This window comes from Callithrix jacchus, chromosome 6 (assembly GCF_049354715.1).
Source record: "Callithrix jacchus isolate 240 chromosome 6, calJac240_pri, whole genome shotgun sequence".
NCBI classification, from domain to species: domain Eukaryota; kingdom Metazoa; phylum Chordata; class Mammalia; order Primates; family Cebidae; genus Callithrix; species Callithrix jacchus.
Genome location: NC_133507.1, coordinates 28,408,761 through 28,426,189, shown reverse-complemented (window position 1 = coordinate 28,426,189; position 17,429 = coordinate 28,408,761).

Genomic DNA, 17,429 nt, shown 5'->3' with positions numbered 1-17,429 from the left:
AAAGATTGCTGCCTGCTCCTTCCTCTGGAAGCTTCATCCCAGAGTGGCACCTGCCAGATGCCAGTGGGAGCTCTTCTGTATGAGGTGTCTATTGACCCCAGCTGGGAGTCGTCTTCCAGTCAGTAGGCACAGGGCTCAGGGACCCACCTGAAGAGACAGTTTGACTCTTAGCAGAGCTCAAACACTGTGCAGGGAGATTCACTGCTCTCTTCAGAAACTGCAGACAGGAGCATTTCAATCTGCTGAAGCTGTACCCACAGCCACCTCTTCTCTCAGGTGCTCTGTCCCAGGGAGTTGAGTGTCTTATCTATAAACCCCTGACTTGGACTGCTGCTTTTCTTTCAGAGATGCTGTGCCCAGAGAGAAAATATCTAGAGAGGTAGACTGGCTACAGAGGCTTTGCTGTGCTGCCATGGGCCCTGCCCAGTCTGAATTTCCCTGTGGCTCTGTGGCTTCCTCACCTACTCAAGCCTTGGGAATGGCAGACACTCCTACTCCCACCAAGCTCAAATGTCCCAAGTTAACTTCAGACTGCTGTGGTGGTATATGTCCAAATGGCTTCCCAGTTTTTTGCTTGAAACTAAGGCACCCAAGAAAATCTTCTGGTCTGAGGGTGGCAAAAACTGTGGAAAAAGTGTAGTATCTGGGCCATATAGCACTGTCCCTCACAGCACAGATCATCATGGCTTCCTTGGCCAGGGAGGGAGTTCTCAGACCCCTTGTACTTCCAGGGTGAGGTGACACTCCACTCTGCTTCTGCTAGCCCTCTGTGGGCTGCACCCACTGTCTAACCAGTCCCAATTAGATGAAGCAGGTATGTCAGTTGGAAATGCAAAAATCACCCACCTTCTGCATTGGTTTCACCGGGAGCTGCAGACCAGAGCTGTGCCTATTTGGCCATTTTGCCCAGAACCCCTATTTTAGTAATAATTTTTAAATAATTTGATATTATGCTTAGATGAATAAGCGACACAGAATAATTAATTTATACATTTGTTTTATAAGAGGTATGTACTCAATATGCCACTTTTTACATTGATTTCTTATTTATTTTCCATCTCTTTTTAACATATAATTTGCCAGTATAAAATTTAAGCTGAGCACATATCATTGTTGGGTTTGAATGAAAATTTTTTAATGTTTTGTGAAAATAAAACTTCATATTAATGATTTAAGGACATTAGAAAAATCACTAAATTTTAAGTGCAAGAGTACAACTATCTTAATCAGATATGAACCTAATTAAGGTAAATGAAAGTGAAATGCAGAAAGACAATCAATTCTTATCCTATGCTAAGGATTAATGTGATAAACACATTTTGTGTTAAGTTAATTGAGTTATAAGTATTGTTACTCTTACTGACAAAGCTGGTTCCCCTCTTTGGGGGATAGACAAAGATGGGGTCTTTCCCTGTTTGGTGTCATGCTGCCAATACAGGAAATTAAAAATGTCAAGCAGTGAAGGCTTTATTCAGTGGCCATGGAATTGAGAATTAGCACCATGGTTCACAAATAAACCTCTTGACAAGTGAGCAGGGAAAGGTTAAAATATAGGGTTTTTGTAATGAAAGGGTTGGCCATTAAAAGGGAGGAGAAGAATACGTTTTTTCCAGAAATTGGAAGTGAACTCCCCAGAATTGAAATGATGTCTTCTTTTTTGTCCTTTATGGCTTCTTCTGGTCATTGTCATGGCAATTGTCAAATGTCATGCCACTGGTGGGAGTGTAATTAAGCATGGAAATTAAACTATAATGAAGCCGGGGATCTTTTTCAAGTGAATTGGTCAGCTATCTTGGTTCCAACCAGTCTCCGCTGGTCTGGTTAAAAAGGGATATTTTTACCACAGGCATCTCGTTTCTTAAGCAGAGTTAGGACAGTGCAGAAATCCAGCTTTGTCGTGTAGGCATTAGTTACCACAAACCACAAACTTTTCTTTCTTACTTATTATTATTATTATTATTATTTGAGATGGAGGTCTGGCTCTATTGCCAGGCTGGAGTGCAGTGGTGCAATCTTGGCTCCCTGCAACCTCTGCCTTCAGGGTTCAAGCCATTCTCATGCCTCAGTCTTCAAAGTAGCTGGGTCTATAGGCTTGCACCAGAAAGCCCAGCTAATTTTTGTATTTTTAGTTGAGACAGGGTTTCACCATGTTGGCCAGGATGATCTGAATCTCTTGACCTCCTGATCAGCCCTCCTCAGCCTCCCAAAGTGCTGGGATTACAGGCATGAGCCACTGTTTCAGGTGAAACTTTCTTAATACTTAAAATATTATCTTATCTCATAAGAATCTTATGAAAAATATGATTATTATATGCATTTTTCAGCTAAGAAGAGTGAAATATAAAGATGCTAAGTTTCTTGCCCAAAATGCTTAGGTGGAATTAGAATTTAATGTAATCTAGCTCTCAGGTATACACTTTTGATTACTAAACATATCTAGATGGTTATTCATGTATAACCAACTGGCAATGTCTGTTCTTTTAACCAATTAATATATCTAATACATCATTTATTTTTCTTTTTTCTCTGTCACCATCCTATTTTAGAAACATATAGCAAGTTTGTCTCCAAGTTTGTTTATTTATTTTCTGTCTTTAAATCTGTGCTGTCCCCCATGCAGTGTAAATACAATTGCTGCCTTTCTCAGTCTCACTTTATTCACAATTTTTTCAGCCTTCTTGATTGCAGGACATCATTTGCATCTCTAAGTGGGATATATATAGAGCCCCGTAAATTCTGGCTACAATCTACACCTCCACCCCACTTCTACCATTCCCTCCACCTCATATCTTTACTTCACATTTTTTTCTGTATATGACACTAAAAACATATCCATATTAATAATACATATGGAATTTAATAGGCAATTTCTTTTATGAGGTGGTCTATCCAGTATTCTTTTTCTTTTTTTTGAGATGGAGTTTCACTCTTGTTACCCAGGCTGGAGTGCAATGGCATGATCTCGGCTTGCCACAACCTCCATCTCCTGGGTTCAAGCAATTCTCCTGCCTCAGCCTCCCGAGTAGCTGGGACTACAGGAGTGCACCACCATGCCCAGCTAATTTTAGTATTTTTAGTAGAGACGGTGTTTCACCATGTTGACCAGGATGGTCTTGATCTCTTGACCTCATGATCCACCCATCTTGGCCTCCCAAAGTGCTTGGATTATAGGCGTGAGCCACCGCGCCTGGCCTATCCAGTATTCTTAACTTTGTCTTGCATTCACACCCTTCCTCTCACTTGAAATATTTCTTTTAAAAAAAAATTGTTTATACTTTACATCCTGAGGTATTTGTGCAGATCGTGCAGGTTTGTTACATAGGTATACATGTGCCATGGTGGTGGTTTGTTGTATTCATTGCCCCATCATCTACATTAGGTGTTTCTCCTAATGCTATCCCTCCCAATCCCCCCATTCCCTGCTATTCCTTCCCTAGCCCCCAACCCCTCAGGCACTGGTATATGATGTTCCCTTCCCTGTATCCATGTGTTCTCATTGTTCAACACACACTTATGAGTGAGAACATGTGGTGTTTGGTTTTCTGTTCACTTGTGTCAGTTTACTGAGAATAATGGTTGCTGAGAAAACTGTTAAGCGTTCTCAGCTAAAAAATAGAATGGAGTTTATAATTTAATATCTTGATGGGATTAATCTTGTCTAATTCAAACTAAGCATAATATATTTCCTCTGGCATATATTATTGATTACCATGAGAGACAATTTATCAGTAGTCTCAAGAATATTGACATTTCCTGGGAGAAAAATTTAAAGGAAATCATAAAAGGGTTTATATTACTATTTGACTTCATATCACTAAACGAATAAATACATAAATGGCATGTGTTTTTCCAGTTACTATGGAAGTAAAATAAAGCGAGAGTAATAGAATTAGAATTCATAGAATGGGGAAACTATATAAAAATAAGTTATAATTTGAAGAATCTCAAATTTAAAAATGATATAAGGTATTTAGGGTTTAATGTTATGTTAGCTACTTTAAGCAATGTAGAATAAAGCATGTAACACATGACAATTAGGAATCAGCAGGACTCAAGAGCTTTTATGTCATTTTGCATTTTATGTGTTTACAAAGCTGCAACCTATTGGCATTTAATTCCATATTTACTGTCTCTTTTTCCTCATTGCGCAGCAGGGCATGGAATGAGCAATAAACATGTTATCATAATTTTTGTACTGAATGAAAATTTAATTAAATCACAACTTTTAAAACATTTCTATTCTGTGTGACCCTTGGGTTTGACATCTTATACTCATATATTCATTTTATCAATCTATCTACAATGAATCACAAAGCAATGCTGAAAAGTTTGATATATATGAAAGTTTGAGGAGAATAAAAGATTAGTTCTGAACATGTAAGTGCATAAAAAAGAGTTATTCTTGGTGACTTGAAAAATTATATAAATATAAAAATGATATGCTAATTGACTGGCCTACATGACAAGAATATGAAAGAAACTATAAATATTCCATTTGTTTTTAATTCTATACCTGAATACTTTTAATTTTTATGTGAATATATATGATCAAGTTACTTTTCCTAGTGTCATAAAAAGTTAGCATTTATATTGGTAATCTACAGTATAATTTATATTTTTGTAATGATTGATTTGCTTAAGTAACTTGTATCTTACCAGAGAATAAAATGAAGGGAGTTATTCACCTGGACGGGTATAAGTGTAATAAAATTATAGTTAAGTGTATTGTTTCTATATGGCATTTTTGAACTATGTAGGACTGAATGAAAAAGTAGAAGCTAAAGAAAGTCTGCACAACAAAATAAACTATCAACAGAGTAAACAGACAACCTACATAAGGGGAGAAAATACAAGCTATGCATCCAACAAAGGTCCAGAATCTATAATCAACTTAAACAGTAGAACAAGCAAAAAAATGTAACTACATTTTAAAAAAATGAGCAAAGGACATGAACAAAAAGATCTTTAAAGAAGAAATACAAATGACCAACAAACATGTAAAAACAGTTCATCATAACCAATCATCAGAAAAATGCAAATTAAAGCAACAATGAGATACCATTGCACACAAGTTAGAATAGCTATTGTTAAAAAGTCAAAAGAGTAGATGCTGCTAGGGCTGCAGAGTAAAGGGAGTGCTTATATACTGCTGATAGCAAGTAAATTAGTTTAGCCATTGTGGATAGCTGGATAGCAGTTATGAGATTTCTCTGTAACTTAGAATTACCATTCAAGCAAGCAATCTTACTACTGGATATATACCCAAAGGAAAATGAATCTTTCTACCCAAAGGACACATGTACTCATTTATTTATCACAATGCTATTCATAATAGCAAAGACATGGAGTCAACCTAGGTGCCCCATCAACGGTGGATTGGAGAAAGAAAATGTGGAACATATACACCATGGAATAATATGCAGCCATAAAAGAATAAAATCTGTTCTTTGCAGCAACATGAATGTGGCTGGAGGCCATTATTTTAAGTGAATCAATGCAGGAATAGATAAATACTGAATACTCTCAGTTATAAATGGGAGTCAAACATTGAGTGCACATGAACACAAAGATGAGAAGAATAGACACTAAGGGCTACTAGAAGGGGGATAGAATAGGAGAGTGTAGGCAGGAAAACTACCTATTGGGTATGATACTCACTACCTTAGTGATGGGATCGTTTGTATCCCAAACTTCAGGATCATGCAATATAGACATGTAAAACCCTACACTGTACTCTCTGTATCTACAATAAAAGTTGAAATTATTTAATGAAAAAAATACATGGAATTTGCTCACTTCAAACTATTATAAAAACCTGAAGACCATGTGGCACTTTCATTTTAAAGCAAGAGAAAAAAGAAAAAAATTAGAAGAAATATAGAACACTAGGTAGTACTTAGAATATCACTTGATAATAGGACAAATTAAAGGAATAGAATTTACAACAATATTAAGAAAATACATATTTACAATTTATATAGTTGAGAAAAACTTTAGAGGTTCAAGTATTAAAGGCAGTTGTCATAGACTAAACCAAGTTAAGCTCAGGTTCAAGAAATTCAACTAAGGCAAGCACAGGCATATTCAGATGAACTAGATCCAAATCCAAGGGATAATAAACTGAAATGAGAAATTACACCTAATTTCTTGGCCTCAATAAGTTAAATTTAGGCAAAGGATTTGGGTAAAACATGAAAGCAAAAATAAAATAGCTTCATATTAATCTAAGGTCTAAGGCATCATGACATAAATCTTCTTCACAAGTTTAGAATTGGTTTAAATTCCAGATAGTACTGAGCTTATGAATGAATGAATACAATAAAGTGTGTAGAAAGAATGGAGAAAGATAATTTTAAATAGAAACAAGGAATTTCCATTTACAGAGCTGTAATACAAAATCTGGGATTCTGTTTGGAAAATTATAGCTTAAAAATATAGACACATAGACATTGAACAGAGAAACATTTGGCTTAAAATCAGTTTTGTGTCCCTGGCATAAGTATCAAACGTCTGAGCTACTTAACCTGTAAACTGAATTATTGCTTTAGTTATAGAATATTTGTAATGATTAAGTCAAATATTAAAATATTAATCACATGCTGAAGACATAAACATTTTAAAATTCTTTTACTTGAGATTTCAGTCTGTTTAGACAGTTATATAAAATGTTGAGCTAATCTACAAATGATTTTAGATAAAATTTTTAGAAAAAATGAGGTATCTGAAGTATAAAAAGTTCTTTGAAATATGTTTACACTTAATACCTAAAAGTATGAAATATTTTCTTCTTTTATATCTTAAATTATCTTACAAAAATAAAAAAAATCAGTTGGAAATATGTTCATGGAGTTTAAGATGAATGACATATGATCCCACAGGAAATAAGATTATAACATTATTTCATAGTATATTATTTGTGTCTAAAACCTTGTTCTTCAGGCGTTATACTGGATTAAGAGACCTAGGTCTTTATTCCTTGAAGTAAGAGGTAATTTTGAGGATTTGGATAAGATATTACCAATTTGCAAAAATATCAGATAATATAAGATTCTTAATTTCTACAATGTTAGAGTCAATTTGTTTTTCTACCATTTATCTTATGTCAGTAACTTCACGGCTCTCTCTCCTGCCCCCAACATCTCCCTCATTGTTTTTCTTTCTCAGCAAAATTAAAAGAAGATCATTATCCTGGAAGTGCTGTGTTGTCTCATTTTGAAAGTATTTTAAGCCTCTCTGAATTTTTTAATTATCTGAATCCTGTATGAATAAGTATGATGTAGACAGAACTACATATCCATCAATTGAAAATGATGAGATGAAACTCTTAACAGAGCTAGAGCTACCACTTCAACATTTCTGAATTTTACACAATAAAAGATTTCCTAATTACACTTCTGCCTTTTTAACTAGTTCATCTTACCATTCTGATTAGCGGTACAAATATAAACAGGGTTATCAAACTGAAAGCTAAGATGAAAAATATCATGATTATGTAGAAAAATCTTAGATACTTTTCTCATTACTAAGGTGGTAATTCCATCTTTTAAATAAAATAATATCAAATGTATTGAAAACTTCTTTAATCAGCTGCTCACCTAAGTTTCCCATACTTATGTGACATATATAAATCTTACACTTTTGAAGAGAATTATTTTAAAGAAAAAAATGAAATTCATTTTTTTTGTGTATTAGTTGATCGCTGAAAATAATCAAGACTTTTGACATAACTTTCTACTCTGGATGCTGTGAAAAGAATAAGTTATTTAAGCATATAAAAAACCCACTATCAAAAATCTAGTGAATAGCCAAGTAATTTCGATTTCTTTACACTCTTATCACTTAAATATGTGTAATTTATAACTTATATGTAGCATGATAGATATTAAGTCAAATAAAAATAAAAGACATTACAAAATTCAAAAATAAAAAGATTTGACAGATAAAAAGTAGGGAAATGAATTTTTGACAGCATAATTATTTCCTGTCCATACTTCAATCCTAAGTGGATACTTGGAGGGCACAAAAAATAGCTGAAATATAATTTATCACATGCTCTGACTTTTAAAAGAAAGTTCTCGAACCAGTGAGTTGCCATGAAACAAAGAATATTGACCTTCATTAGTTATTAAGCATCCTATTTGAAAAGTAGGAATGTCTATATCTCACTGCTACCTAAATTAAAGTCAATGTGAATACAATTGCTTCATAGGTCAGTTATGCTTATTTAGCAGAACAAAACTCATGTGTCTTCTCAATTTTTAATATTTAAAGCACCTAATATATTTTTGCATGCTAATCTCAGCTCTCTATTAATCTGAGGCTAAAATTTATAGTGTCTTTTTAGAATTTTTCACTTAAGTAATATTTTAAATTTTATTTTGTCTGCCATTTTACACACAGAAATTGCATAGCTTTCTGGAAAAAATAAACTTATTAACAAGAGTAGAGCTTTATTATGCTATGTTTCTTATTTTAAAATGTTCAATGAAAAAATTGCTTTTATTAAAACCCACTGGTGTTTGTCAAATACCAGTACTTAAGAGAAACTGAACTAAGTATCATGATGACCACAATAAATTTTTCTCAGCTTTGACTAAATTACTTGTCACTCAGTCAACAGTGTAAGCCAAGTTTCTACATCAAAATATGCATTTTTGAAAGATTGAACATACATACACAAGTGTGGGTATTAGTATTTTACTGTGGTATTTATTTATCAATTTACATATTTTTATATGTGATATTGTGTTATATTTCAGAAATGCTAATAAAATGCACTCAATCTAAATTAAGAATAAAAATCTTGAACATTTTATTGAAGAAAATATGTTCACTGCTGTTTCAAATACATTATTCACAAAAATATAGCTCTCATTGGCATAAAATTAGCTTTGAGACTTATCCAGAAAAATCTCATAAATTTCAAATTTTACTTTAGTTAGTGTGTTGTCACAGAATTTTAAATATAAGAATCTTCAGCACCTTAAAATAGCAACCGTAGTGATAACATTTGCTATAAGTTATATATTTGACAAACATTATCTTATTAAACGTCCACAACAAAACAATGAAATAAGTTGTATTTTTAGATAAATAGCCACAGACACTTGTAAATTTAGATAATTTTCTTAGGTTCAGAAACTTTAAAAGAAGCAAAGCCAAAAACTCAAATTTTGCACAGATCTGTGTTAATCTAAAGTTCATGTTTTCAAACACTGTGCATCAGCTTATGTAACATTATATGTTGCTATTGACCACACGACATCAATTTTTAATACATAGCCATAAGTAGAACTTATGATTTTCTGGTGTCAGAATCTGATATTGTCTCAGTGTTATATTGTACTTTAAAAACCTAGATCAGTTACTCTGAGATTGGTTCTCTATTTCTTAAAAACAAAAAAAAAAGGGGACAAAATATAATATCATATTTAAAAGGTAATACAATAATCTCTCTTTAAAAGAGTTTCAGGTTGCTAATGTGGGATTTTTTTCCTATAATGTCCATGCTTTATTTTTAATTTTTACTTTGTTAATTCAAAGACATTATAGTACATTGTAATAACATAGTAGCATAAGTTTAAAAGTAAGCTGAGTACAATTATGTTGGAAAGAGGCACAGAAATATTAAAAACAAACTCAATTAAAGAATATGGTTATTCCTCCAGCTATCCCTTCAAATGTAAAATTTTCCCAATTTATTGCACTTTATACTTCTTATCCTATGTTTCAGGGAATTTGGTTTCTTCTTAATCTCTCCAATGTGTAATGTTACAACTGCACTTCTTTTTAAGGGATCAGAGACTTGATGAGGCATGACATGCAAAAATTCACATATAACAATTGTGCAAATTATGAAAGAGAAATGTTTTCTCAGGACCCCCCAGAAACATTGTTTTCTGTATACTACCCATGCATGTGTCTTTCAAAAACTTTTCATATCACCACATTATCCTGAACACCCTATCCTTGACTTGCACTTAGGCAATAACTTGGTACAAATGTTGAAGCTAGAGTTGAAAATAATATTTAAAATAAAGTCTACTGGGGCAGAATTCAGTAGTACACTCAATCTTTCTGGATATTTTACTTCTAATAATATCTCAAATTACATTGATTTTTGCAGCAGTCCTATCACATTGGTAATCTATATTGACCCTGCAGTCCAATAAAATCATTTGCTAATTTTCATGAAAACTCTTGGTGAAGTCAGATCTTCACTCTTACTTAGGTTGTCAATTATTCTTAACACATATTTTTCAAAGACTGTTTAAATTAATTCCAGCTTTCTTCAAGGGCCAGAATGTCATTTTAGAAGGCCCATAGTTTAGTTTTTAATAAATGCCAGGTATCTTCAAACTACACAGACAAGTTAAAAAATGTAAGCACACCAGGACTGGCAAAACAAGAAATTTATAATTGACCCCTTGAAATAGGTTAAAAGTTTTATGTGCAACATCTTTTCCAATATTTGATGCAACACAGCTCTCTGCTTTGGATTAGTTTTTACTTTTTTACTGTGATACACAATCATGGCTCAGAGGAAACTTCTCCAGTCAATTAAATCCTGCTACATCTGTCTTTTACTGACTTCTGCCTTCTTTAGTAATATTGTACCTATTTCATTCTTTTATACCTTATATAGGGCTTATCTACACATTTGTTGATATTCTCAAATTTTTATTTATGCAAACTCATAGCTAAAGGGAAATGCCGCTTTTACCTGAACACTCAATATTCTTGCTCCTGGTATTCCTAAGATTTTTGAGTTCTCAAGTACTTTTTTTCTCACACTTTCTAACCAGTTTTTCTTCTTAAACAATCTGCCCTCACTCTCAATTTACACAATTTTTTATTATTTACAAACTTCTAAGAGACACATCTTACAACGTGCTTCAAGCATTTCTATTTTCAATAAAAAGTGCTCATGATCCTGATTTCTCTATACTCTTTCTTTTATCACTATTTAATAAAATTTAACACATAAGTAAAAACCTAAAGCAGCTTTGAACATAGTAACTGCTTGAATGTTACATTTATGATTTAAGAAAAGTACACCCCTATTCCTAACCAATTCCTCATAGAAAATTCCATTCTTTAATCTTTTGCTTTTCCATATTTTCTTTATCATTATTTGGACCTCCAATTTGATAACTATTTCCTCTGTCAGTTATCTCTTTTCTAAATGTTCTTAACTAATCTCTGCCCCACAAACATTAAATCTTTTTTTATTGTTTAAATTTAGTAAGTACACATTTTAAATTAAACTACCTTTGCCAATTTTAAATATGGTATGAATTTAAGAAACTATTTTCTCTTCTACTTTATTTTAGGTTATTAAACATTGAAAGCAAAAGTCACTTTGCAAAGATAAACTCTATTAAGAACAAACACACAAATGAAAATCCTTCAATTCATCTTCAATGTTTCCCTAAGGACTATGATTAATCACTTCATTCAAATTAGGTTGATTCTAATATTCTCGTCAGAGAAAGTATACCAAATCATTTATTAACTTTGAGGGACAGGAGTGGACTTGGGTTTCCTGCTAAATAAAGGACATCCCAGTTAATTCTCAATTCAAATAAACAACATTTTAAAAAGTGTACCTTACATATTGAATGAGCATAATAATACAAAAATTATATATATATGTCTATGTGTACATTATTCATCTGAACTTTGATTTAACTATATGTCCTGTGCTTTTATTTGCTATATCTAAAACCCCAGGTTGGAAAAACTTATAATTTCAGAAAACGAGCTTTGTAATATATTTTGAATTCAGAAAGTGTAATTTGTCCAGCTCTTTCCTTTTTCCTTATCATTGCTTTGGCTATTTGGGGTCCTTTGCGATTTCACATGAACTTTCAGATATTTTTTCATGTCTTCAAATAATTCCAGTAATATTTTCATAAGATTACATTGAATCTACAGATTGCTTTGGGTAGTATAAACATTTTAATGCCATTAATTCTTCTAAACAAGGAATATGAAATGTATTTATATTTATCTTTGTCTTTTTTTCTTAATTTTCTTCATAAATATTTTATACTTTTCACTGTATAGGTCATTCACATATTTGGTTACATTTATTTCTAAGTATATTATTATTACTATTAATTTGCTTGTGAGAATGTGATTAGATTCTTCTTTTTTTATAAAACATTAACAAAATATTTTTCAAAATTTCTATTAAGACAAAAATGGGGCACATGCAGAATGTGCAGGTTTGTTATATATGTATACATATGCCATGGTTGTTTGCTACATCTATTGAACCATTCTCTAAGACCCCTCCCTTTACTCCCACCCCCAACAGGCCCTGGTGTGTGTTGTTCCACTCTCTGTGACCATGTGTTCTCATTGTTCAACTCACACTTATGGGTGAGAACATGTGGTATTTGCTTTTCTGTTCCTGTGTTAGTTTGCTGAGGATGATGGCTACCAGCTCCATCCATGTCCCTGAAAAGGACATGATCTTATAACTTTTTATGGCTGCATAATATTCTGTGGTGTATATGTACCACCTTTTCTTTTCTTTTCTTTTTTTCTTTTGAGTCAGAGTTTCGCTCTTGTTACCCAGGCTGGAGTGCAATGGCGCAATCTCGGCTCACTGCAACCTCCACCTCCTGGGTTCAGGAAATTCTCCTGCCTCAGCCTCCTAAGTAGCTGGGATTACAGACACGTGCCACCAAGCCCAGCTAATTTTTTGTATTTTTAGTAGAGACGAGGTTTCACCATGTTGACCAGTATGGTCTCAATCTCTTGACCTCGTGATCCACCCGCCTCGGCCTCCCAAAGTGCTGAGATTACAGGCTTGAGCCACCGTGCCCTGCTACCACCTTTTCTTTATCCAGTCTATCATTTATGGGCATTTGGGTTGGTTCCATGTCTTCGTTATTATAAATAGTGCTGCAATAAACATACCTGTGCATGTGTCTTTATAGCAGAATGATTTATATTCCTTTGGGTATATACCCAGTAATGGGATTAAGACTTTTATTGTTACTTTAAACAAACTAGACTATTGTCCTAAAATAGAAGGCCCTAGAAGAAAAAAAAGGAGTATTGATAAAGTATCAGAAGTTGCACAGTTACTAAATAAACCATGAGCTAACAGAATATGATATCATTTGTCATTTAATAAATGCCGTCAATTTTATGATTTCTATTTTTTCCACAAAATGCTGTATTTTGAAACACAGTACACTTAAAGAAATGGCATAGCCATTTGTCCTGGCACTGTATTTATTTTATTTTAGATTTTAACTTCTTGAATTTTATTTATTATTGAGCAACAGTGTAGTCTGAATTATGAATAATTTTCTTAAAGTTTCATTAATTGTAGCAACTTGTAATAAACCTAAGAGTTATAAAAAGGTCTAGAATAAGTGTCTGGATTTATAGATGCATACCTTACAAAATAAAAATAACAAAGTAAAGAAATTAAAATTAACTACTTTTTTCTTATTTCCTAGGTTATATATTTTGCTATATGACTAGATTGGAATAAAAGAAACACAACTGGATTTGTGCACAAGATGATATCATTTTATATGTAAAAATAACTGAAAGAACTGAAAAGAAAAACTTCCTGGAACTAATAACTAATTATAGCAAAGATAAACAATAAAAGGTTAATAAATAAAAAGTCATTCACTTTTCTATATAGCAGCAAAGGACAATAAGAATTTGAAAATTAGATATATTTTCGAGATGGCGCTGTGAGAACAACCCAGGATTGGAGTTCTCATTGTGTCTGCGGAGAGGTGAGTCTGAGCTGCATTTCCAGACTGATCTTTGTTGCTCACGAAACGGGGAAATTCCCAAGTGAAGAGGAGACGCGGGACGCCAGGCAGATATTCCGCCTGGCGAAGCCGGCAGCCGGGGTGGCGGCGGCCGGCCCTACCCAGCGCTCCCCACAGGGCACACTTGTCCGGGTGCCTTGTTGAACCGGCAACTGGAGACGTGAGAGGGCTGGACTTAAGACTGAGCTAGACTTGAACAGTGCGCCAGCCCAGGGGATCGCAGGAACAGAGCGTTAGGATTGGCCCAGTGGGACGAACAAAACCGCGATTTCAAACAAGCCCCGTGCAGACGGCCCGAGACACTCTGAGGGGGAGGGGCGGCCACCATTACCGAGGTAACCCGCCCCAACTGAGATACACGCCCATTGCTGACGCAGCCAGCCGTTGCCGAGGCAACCCGTCCCTACTGAGATACACGCCCACTGCTGACGCAGCCAGCCGTTGCCGAGGCAACCCGTCCCTACTGAGATACACGCCCACTGCTGACGCAGCCTGCCGTCACCGAGGCAACCCGCTACAACAGAGAGACTCCGCCGCAGGGCGTGGCGGAGAACAGCAGAACAGCAGAGCCAGGGTGAGCCTCACAACAGCAGGGCGGAGCCTCGGCAGGCAAACAGTGGCTAGTCTGCATCCTAGCTGGGCAGGACCTCAACGGACATCCAAAAATAAAGCCCAAACCCCTCAACACAGAGCATTTGAGAAAAAAAGGGATTTTAATGAGCTCTGTTGCAGCAGAATCAAACATAGCAGCCTAACAGCCCTGAATGAACAACACAGCTCACAGCTCAGCAATTAAAACCCTATAAAGTACAAACCTTCTCCTCAAGCAGCTCCCTGACCCCTCTATATCCAAAAGACTGACATTAGGCAGGCACCATCCTGGGACAAAGATAGCAGAAAAAGAAACTGGTAGCACCCTCGCTGTGCCACAGCTGCTAGAGGTGCACCCCAGACAAGCAGGGTCTGGAGTGGACCTCAGCACTCATACAGCGAAGGGGCTAGACCGGTAGAAGGAAAACCAAGCAACAGAAATACTTCATCATCAACATACAGGGTGTCCACTCAGAGACCCAATCGAAAAGTCAGCAACTACGCAGACGACCAGCGGAGAAATCCGCAAAGATGGGAAGAAACCAGCGCAAAAAGGAGGAAAACACCCGAAACCAGAACACCTCGCCTCCTAGAAAGGACCAAAACTCCTCACCAGCAAGGGAACAAAGCTGGACAAAGAATGACTGTGACGAAATGACGGAATTAGACTTCAGAAGATGGATAATGAGAAACTTTGGTGAGCTAAAAGATCATGTATTAAATCAATGCAAAGAAACTAAGAACCTTGAGAAAAGATTTGAAAAAAGATTTGAGGAAATGATAACAAGAATGGATAACTTAGAGAGGAATATGAATGAATTAAAGGAGCTGAGAAACACAATATGAGAACTTCGCGAAGCATGCACAAGTTTCACTAGCCGAATTGACCAAGCAGAAGAAAGAATATCTGAAGTCGAAGACCAACTCAATGAAATAAAACGAAAAACCAAGACTAGAGAAAAAAATGCAAAAAGGAATGAACAAAGTCTCCAAGAAATGTGGGACTATGTGAAAAGACCTAACCTACGTTTGATAGGTGTACCAGAAGAGGACGAAGAGAATGAATCCAAGCTGGAAAATACTCTCCAGGACATTATCCAGGAAAATTTCCCCCACCTAGAAAGACAGGCAAACACTCAATTGCAGGAAATTCAGAGAACACCACAAAGATATTCCGCAAGAAGAGCAACCCCAAAACACATAATCGTCAGATTCAATAGGGTTGAAATAAAGGAGAGAATACTAAGGGCAGCCAGAGAGAAAGGTCGGGTCACCCACAAAGGGAAGCCCATCAGACTCACAGCAGATCTCTCGGCAGAAACACTACAAGCCAGAAGAGAGTGGGGGCCAATATTCAACATTCTTAAAGAAAAGAACTTTCAACCCAGAATTTCATATCCAGCCAAACTGAGCTTCAGAAGTGAAGGAAAAATAAAATCCTTTGTGAACAAGCAAGTACTCAGAGATTTTGTCACCACCAGGCCTGCTTTACAAGAGCTCCTAAAAGAGGCACTACACATAGAAAGGATCAACCAGTACCAGCCATTCCAAAATCACACTGAATGCTAAAGAGCATCAACATAATGATGAATCTACAACAACTAACAGGCAAAACAGCCACTTAGCATCAAAATGGCAGTATCAAATTCACACATAACAATATTAACCCTAAATGTAAATGGACTAAATGCACCAATCAAAAGACACAGACTGGCAAATTGGATAAAAAGCCAAAACCCATCAGTGTGCCGTATCCAGAAAATCATCTCACATGCAAGGATACACAAAGACTCAAAATAAAGGTATGGAGGAAGATTTACCAAGCTAATGGAAAGCAAAAAAAAAGAGGAGTTGCAATTCTCATCTCCGATAAAATAGACTTTAAAGCAACAAAGATCAAAAGAGACAAAGAAGGCCATTACATAATGGTAAAAGGATCGATACAACAAGAAGAGCTAACGATCCTAAACATATATGGACCCAATGCAGGAGCACCCAGATACATAAGGCAAGTTCTTAAGGACTTACAAAAGGACTTAGACTCCCACACAATAATAGTGGGAGACTTTAACACTCCACTTTCAATACTAGACAGATCTACCAGACAAAAAATCAACAAGGATATCCAGGGCTTGAACTCAGACCTGGAGCAAGCAAACCTGATAGACATTTACAGAACTCTCCACCCCAAATCCACAGAATACACATTCTTCTCAGCACCACATCACACCTACTCTAAAATTGACCACATAATTGGAAGTAAAGCACTGCTCAACAAATGCAAAACAACTGAAATCATAACAAACAGCCTCTCAGACCATAGTGCAATCAAGTTAGAACTCAGAATTCAGAAACCGACCCAGAACCGCACAGCTTCATGGAAACTGAACAACTGGCTCTTGAATGTTGACTGGGTAAACAACGAAATGAAGGCAGAAATAAAGAAGTTCTTCGAAACCAATGAGAACGAAGACACAACGTGCCAGAACCTCTGGGACACATTTAAAGCAGTCTCTAGAGGAAAGTATATAGCAATAAGTGCCCATATGAGGAGAATGGAGAGATCCAAAATTGACACCCTATCGTCAAAATTGAAAGAGCTAGAGGAGCAAGACCAAAAAAACTCAAAACCCAGCAGAAGACAAGAAATTACTAAGATCAGAGCTGAGCTGAAGGAGATTGAGACACGAAAAACCCTTCAAAAAATCAATAAATCCAAGAGCTGGTTTTTTGAAAAGATCAACAAAATAGACAGACCACTAGCCAGATTGATTAAAAATAAAAGAGAGAACAACCAAATAGATGCAACAAAAAATGATAAAGGGGAAATCACCACAGATTCCACAGAAATTCAAACCATCATCAGAGAATATTAAAAACAACTCTATGCGCATAAACTAGTAAACCTGGAAGAAATGGACAAATTCCTGGATTCCTGTGTCCTCCCAAGCCTAAACCAGGACGAAGCTGAAACTATGAATAGACCAATAACAAGGTCTGAAGTTGAGGCAGCAATTGAGAGCCTAC